The following is a 7,230-nucleotide window of genomic DNA, read 5'->3' on the forward strand; positions in this document are numbered from 1 at the left end:
CAGTGAATCTGTTTTCTATGTATAAAGTGAGATCATCTTGTGGACTTTTTTTTTTTTCCCTAGAAATGTTTCCAAAGTAAGGCATTGGAGAACTTGGAGAGATTGAAGTCTTTTCATTGTCCCTAGGTTCAAACAATATTCCAATTTAGTCATCAGGATTTTTATGATACCATTTAAAGTGCTTTTAATTTGTGAAATTAAAAGATATAATCTGTTTACTTTCCTATGGTTTCTGGGAGTCTGGTAAAGTTTTATAATTTATAGTTGAGGAAACTATGGCACAAACTAAAATTAGACTTGGTTACTTAGTTACAAGTGACAAGAACTTTCCTAAGGAAAGACCCTGGGCAAGTTACTTAACCTCTCTGAGCTTCATCTATATAACAGTGATGATGATGATACCCAAGTTTTAAGGTGATTGTGAAAATTAAATGAGAATGTTTTCAAAACATCTGCCATTGTGCCTGGCATGCTATAAGCATTCATCAACTGGTAGTTATTATTTTAACAATTATATGTCTGATCTGAATTTTTAATTCTTATTTTAATTCTATTTCCATTACACTTAAAAGATCAATTTTACAAAGACTTTTTATGTACATTGTCAATTTATCCCTCACAATTCTCTAAGGCCTTACAATTCTTCTCCTCTTACAAATAATAACATGATTGCATACACATCTACCCCTTGACAAAAATCTAAGTACTTTTTATTGAGTCAGACCATGAGTAGTGTCAAAATGGGACTTCCATTTTCAAACTTTGCTGTTTCTTTTACAACATGCAGTTTCTCTATTGTCCTATAAAAACAATTTAAAGAACATTCTGTTAGCATTCCATCCCCCCCACTTGATTTTGCAGTATTACCCATAATGCCCAGGGTTCTGTTCCCTGACTGAAATCACAGTGATTAGATGAATTATGTCACACTAGACTGTATGTTGCTACATGGTGCTTTCTCATACCGGAGGGCATTTTCAGTATGTTTGCAGAGCTCATGTTACAACCAGGAATCTGATGATGGCCTTAACTCTTGGCCTCACCTGACTTCTCTTAGACCATCCATTCCTCAATACCCCCAACCCGCCCACTCCAATTTCTTCAGTGCCCTTATCTTTCTCTGTATTGGTCTTCTCTGACCACAGTGAAGTGCTTCTGCCTCACCCTCTAGCATGGCCCTCAGTATTGAGACCCTTTGAATTTTATTTTGACTTTTAGATCCTCTTGCTATTCTTTCTTTGCCTTTTCCTCAGTCAAGCAGCTTGTCTTCTGTCTCTCATCTCCATTCACACCTCCATCTTTCCATCCTCACATCCAGGTGGCATACCCTAACTATACTCGTACTGGGTGGGGTGGCCCATGCCTGTAATCCCAGTGGCTAGAGAGTCTGAGGCAGAAGGAATGTGAGTTCAAAGCCAGCCTCAGCAACTTAGCTAGGTCCTAAGCAACTCAGTGAGACCCTTGCTCTAAATAAAATACCCAAAAGGACTTGGAATGTGGCTCAGTGGTTAAGAGCCTTGGTTAAAAAAAAAAAAGAACTTGCTCATAAAGTGGAGCTGGCTTGGTCATTGCCATTCATAACATAAATTTTTGTTTTTATTTTTTTGCCAATTACCAACAATTTGGTTGGGGCATTAACATTTAATATCTAATCTATGGTCAATGACTGTTGACATCTTGGGTCTTTTGCAAAGACTGTCTAGAGTGTCTTCCAAGAACAGCTTTACTCCTGTGAGAGATCCAGCCTGGCCAGCTAGCTGTAGGACAAAGACTAAAGCACTATGTGCTTTTACTTTTCTCAGATGCTGCTCTGTGCCACAGTCTGGCTGGGCACAAAATCACGAGCCACTCAAGCAGGAACAAACTTTTATTTCCAAAACTCCCGCGAATGCCACACGCGTGGCCTTCTCCTGGGACACATCACACCAACCGGGAATCCCTCCTCCAGAAATCCCTCCTACCGCACTTCCCCAACCAATGGGAACTCTCTGGGAGTCCCCAGGAGAGCTCCAAAGTAGCAGGCAGAGGTGGACAGCAGGGGTCTAATATCCAATTGAATACACAACTTAACATGACCATTATCATCTCAATGCCTTGCTGGGGTCGTCTTTTAACCAAAAATACCATGCGTCATTTCTACTATGGCTCTCAGCAGCTCTGGACAGAAAGAAAGGAAAAGAAAAAAATCTGCCTTTTTGTTGCTTCATTCATGTTTCCACTGAGGAATTCACAGAAACTCATTGGTTCTCTTCCCTAAGAAAGATCCAGAGGGTACTTCTTTTCTTCCTTTGACTGTTGTATGTGCTCTCTCTGCTAAGCCATGGTCTAATTTAAAAAAAAAAAAAAACTAGTGACAATAATGGTAGAAAGACCTTCATTTGTATGTAGCTCCTTCCCTGGGATGACTGACACTGGGTCTGTAATATGCTCCCTCAAACCCCCAGCTGATCAAAAGCCTGAACTCTAGCCCTCCTGCTGCATACTGGAAAGAGTCTCCTTTTCACACCCAGCACTGCCTGCAAGGAATCAGGGCAGCTCAAGAAATCTTTCCAGAACTTGGAGACCTTGAGAACCACATTCCAGTCTGCCTCCTGCTCCCAAATCTGCTACTTTGTATTCCACATGTAACAAACAACATGAGCCCTGAGCCAACACTCAGATGGAGCCCCTGCTGAAGCAGGTTCCAGATAGTCATAAGTGAATGTCATTCATCATTTCTGAGCTTGTTAAGAATGACCTACTTTAGTTAAGGATTCAAAAGTGATCTTATTTACTTTGTTTTCACCTGAACAAGTTACCTTTCCCCTAGAAATTCTTGGGATTTTTTTTTTTTTTAATTTTTGGAACACATTTTCACCTGCAAATATCACTCCCCTATTAACATATGTCTTCTCATGTTGTTTTATCTTTGTGGTTTAATTTCTCTCTGGGTTCCTTAGGGTGTCATTGGCTCCTGGGAAATTGAAATTCATTCTCAGGGACCCTTCCTCCCAATAATTTTGGAATTCTGACACTTTTTTTGGTGAATATTCGAATTTTTATTCACTTTCCTCTAATGTGCTCTTTTAAATTTTTTGGCCTTTAGATGTGTACACTATTTACATAGACACACACATGTATGCACACATATTTCTGTATACCTTGGTGCATGTCTTAGTTATATGTATTTGTCATTCTCTTTTTTTAAGTAGATTTTTAGTCCTAGAGTTAATTTCTGAAATTTAGTTTCTCAATTTAACTATTCCAGTTTTTTAAATACATTTTTAGTTGTAGATAAATGCAATACCTTTATTTATTTTATGTGGTGCTGAGGATTTAACCCAGTACCTCACATGTGCAAGGCAAGCACTCCACCACTGAGCCTCAATCCCAGACCCAACTCTTCCAGTTTTTAAATAACTTTTTTGATACTTGTAAGGATTGTCATATACACACCCTTTCCCCACCACTTCAGGTTCCACTCTTTTCCAGCCTAAGCACTTGTATCTTCCTGGCCTCTGATTACCTGGGAGCCTCCACTCTGAATGCCCACTCCTGAGAGGTGTCTGCAGCTTTGAACTTTCCAGAGTTCAGCATTGATCTAGGTTTCTAGACTTTCAGAGGTCTGTCCTTTCTGCTGGGAGACAACTAATTTGAACCCAAATGCTCATGAGCAATGCTAGGATTTGTTTTTACTTAGTGATAATTTGAAATCAGGATGCAAGCAGGTGTGCAGAGCATTTCCCAGCCCCTCCCCAGTCACAGGGCACCAGGTAGCTCTTCTGACATCACCCCTCCAGAGCCATCCACATTAAGGAGGGTCTGCTGAAGGCATCACTGCAAATGCCGTACTATGGCTAACATGTGCTGAACATGCTACTTCTTTCATGGATCTTAAATACACCTGTGCCAATCAGTGGAAAACCATAGGTAAGCCAGCCTTATTTTGTGAATTGGTCCTTGGAGAAGGGGAATACAGCAGTGTTCTAATAACTGTCCTTGGGAGAGTGGGGAGAGATGGGAGAACAAGTAGAACAACTGTTGCGGTGATCACCACCACAGGCACCCCAGTCAGCAAAATGGAGCCAGGATCAAGGGCACAAAAAGGTCCACATCAGCTGAGTAGAGGCAGGGAGATGATGGCTTCAGCACGGGATAGGGCCCAGGTGGTGATGAGGAGTAACTCAATGGTAAAGAGAGGTCAGAAGGGGGCGAGTTCCTGTTAAATGCTACGATTCTCCTGTATGTCTGTTTTGAAGCACAATAGGATAATTAATGAAGGTATCTTATGAATGTACACCTGAGCTGTTTCTTTGAGATAAATAAGTGTGTCTGTTATCATTTAGAACATGAAAACCACTTGAGTTTTTCTCTGCTATTTAGTGATAATCGCTATTGGCATCTCACAAACACAAGACTGATTTTGAAACCAGAGTGGGAAAGAGGGGATAATAAGCTGACACAGGTGTTTAAAGGTGATGAGAGTTGGGTGAGGATCCTAAGGGAGTGGAAGTGGTTCTCTAGATGTCTAAGCAAGACTGCTAAAGAAAATGTTCTTGATTATTTTTTCCTTTGGCCAAATTTATGTAGATAATTCATGTATCTCTATTTCAGTGTCCATGGTGGGCAATGACATGTGTGTTGTAGTATTAATTTAGGATGTATGCTTACATGTTTGAGTTAATATATAGTTCTAGGAATTTAGCTCAGTTTGAGCTTAATTTTAGTCACTAACATTATTTTTCATTAATTCTCTTACTACACTGCCCATAATGCTGGAAAACAAAGCCAAATCTAATTTAGGTAGGTCTGAAGCAGAAAAGAGTGAGAATTTGGCGGCTAAGTAGGCCTAGTTTTAAATCCCCACTTTGCCATTGTTTACCTGTGTTTGTTATGAGCAAGTTGTTCCAGCTTCAGTTTGTCTAATGGTAAAAGGAGGAGGCCTTCCCTGAGGGCTGTGGTCAAGGTAAGCTGAAGTATGTAAAGAGAGACACCTTGGCCTTGATTTTATATATAAAAGCTTTAGGATTAACTGTGTAGGCCCAATTTACAAAATCAACCATAGCCTGTTGGAAAATGTTCATGTTGCCATCTTTTCTAGATCTTCATGTTTACTCTGAGCTTATCTCCAGAAACAACAGTTTTCCATTCTCACCCCAGTTTATTTGAACATAATTTTTTTTTTAAAGAGAGAGTGAGAGAGGAGAGAGAGAGAGAGAGAGAGAGAGAGAGAGAGAGAGAGAGAGAGAGAGAATTTTTAATATTTATTTTTTAGTTCTCGGCGGACACAACATCTTTGTTTGTATGTGGTGCTGAGGATCGAACCCGGGTCGCACGCATGCCAGGCGAGCGCGCTACCGCTTGAGCCACATCCCCAGCCCTGAACATAATTTTTTAATAAATATTTTTTAGTTGTAGTTGACACAATACCTTTATTTATTTATTTATTTATTTATTTATTTATATGTGGTGCTGAGGATCGAACCCAGGGCCTCACATGTGCTAGGCGAGCACTCTACCACTGAGCCACAACCCCAGCCCCCTAGAACATAATTTTAAAAGAATCTACCTCTCTCACCTGTTTAGCCTGGCATGCAAGGCTCTTTATATTTTGTCTCTGGCCTATGTCTCAAGTTCTTGTGTGCTTGTTCATGATTATAATAGGTTCCTAACATGCCATGATGATTTAACATCTCCATGTCTTTGCCCATATGGTTTCCTTTATCTGGTTTCTTCTCCCCATCTGCTAAATTCCAATTCATCTTTAAAAATACTCAGCTGTCCCTGACCATTAATTCCTTTCTTCATTGCTTCAACAGGCATCGATCGGCCTATTGTTTGTCAGGAACTTGGTTGTACAAGATAAGAAAATGCTGTAAAGCTTCATGGTACCCCTCAGAAAGAGTTAATCATTTCCTTCTTGAAAACTCCTTGAACATATTTCTATTCCATATCATACTGTATTGTCATTATTTGCTTATGTTTCTCTCCTCTATAAGATTAAATTCCCCAAAAGTTAAGGTCCAAATTCTATTTTTTTCTCTTTTACATAGGTCTTATAACATAGTAAGTATGCAAGAAGGTTTGTTGGAATAAACTAAACTGTGAACAAAAGAGATATACATGATATCACCCTGAAATCTGAAGTTTGCACACACAGGAGAAGTGTCCAAAATGATTGGTCCAGATAATAAGTTGAAAAAAGAAAGGATGTAAGCTGGAGTTGAGAAAAGTTTCATGAAGGAACTGTTTCATGAAGTTCATGAAGGAAGTGTGGGTCTTGAATTAGACTTCACAGAACAGATAAGTTTGGAAAGGATGATGAGAAGGTTGTAGGGAATGAACAAATCACACCCAGATGACAGTAAGAAACCCAAATACAGAAACAGAAAGCTTTGTTGGCCCAAAGACTAAACCATTAGATAAATGCACCATAGCAAGAAGTTTTAGGCCCAATAGGAGCACACAAGATACAGAGAATTCCTAGCCACTTCTAGAAGGCTATGTGGTTTCTGAGCACTTTCACTTTTCTTCCTCCAGTGGTTCCCTGTGAACTATGCAGAAAAAGTAGATATTATTATCACCAATTTACAAATGAAGACATTGAGATGAGAGAAAATAAATGACTTGGGTGTAACTCAGTGGTAGAGTGCTTGCCTAGCATGTGTGAGGCCCTGGGTTTGAGCCCCTGCACTACACTGCACAAAAAAACACACAAAGCCACATCTCTAGCTAGCAAGTAACAGAGCCAGAAAGAAACTAGGTTTTGTGAATCACTGACACTCCGCTGCATGTTTTTCTCTGCAGTGTTAATGTGGGACCTGTTAGCCCCTATCTTCATGAGAAGCAAGGCACATGCTCAGAGCTCCAGGAGAGACACCCTTAGAACCCTCGCCCTTGGGAGTAGAACCACCCACCCTTACTGTCAGCATCACACACACTGTGAGCCTGGGCAGCCTGGGGCGCCATCTTCATAACTTGATCTGGTTTATTCTCCCCTATGCTCCTCAACACTATGAAACTGAGGTTGTATTTTCTTGTCTACATTTGTTCATTTATTTTTGTATTACTAACCTATTTATCCAGAGGGAGGAGGTAAGATATGTATTCACTCATTATAAATTACCTATTTCTGAAATCAAATAGAGGCATCCTAATTTCTTAGTAGAAATGATGTTTATGTGGCCAGCTTTCACTATACTGTTTGCTCAAATGATAAATTTACTTTGGAAAAAAGAACAATTTAATTCA

The sequence above is a fragment of the Spermophilus citellus genome (genome assembly GCF_964194105.1).
Source record: "Spermophilus citellus genome assembly, chromosome: 3".
Taxonomy (NCBI): Eukaryota; Metazoa; Chordata; class Mammalia; order Rodentia; family Sciuridae; genus Spermophilus; species Spermophilus citellus.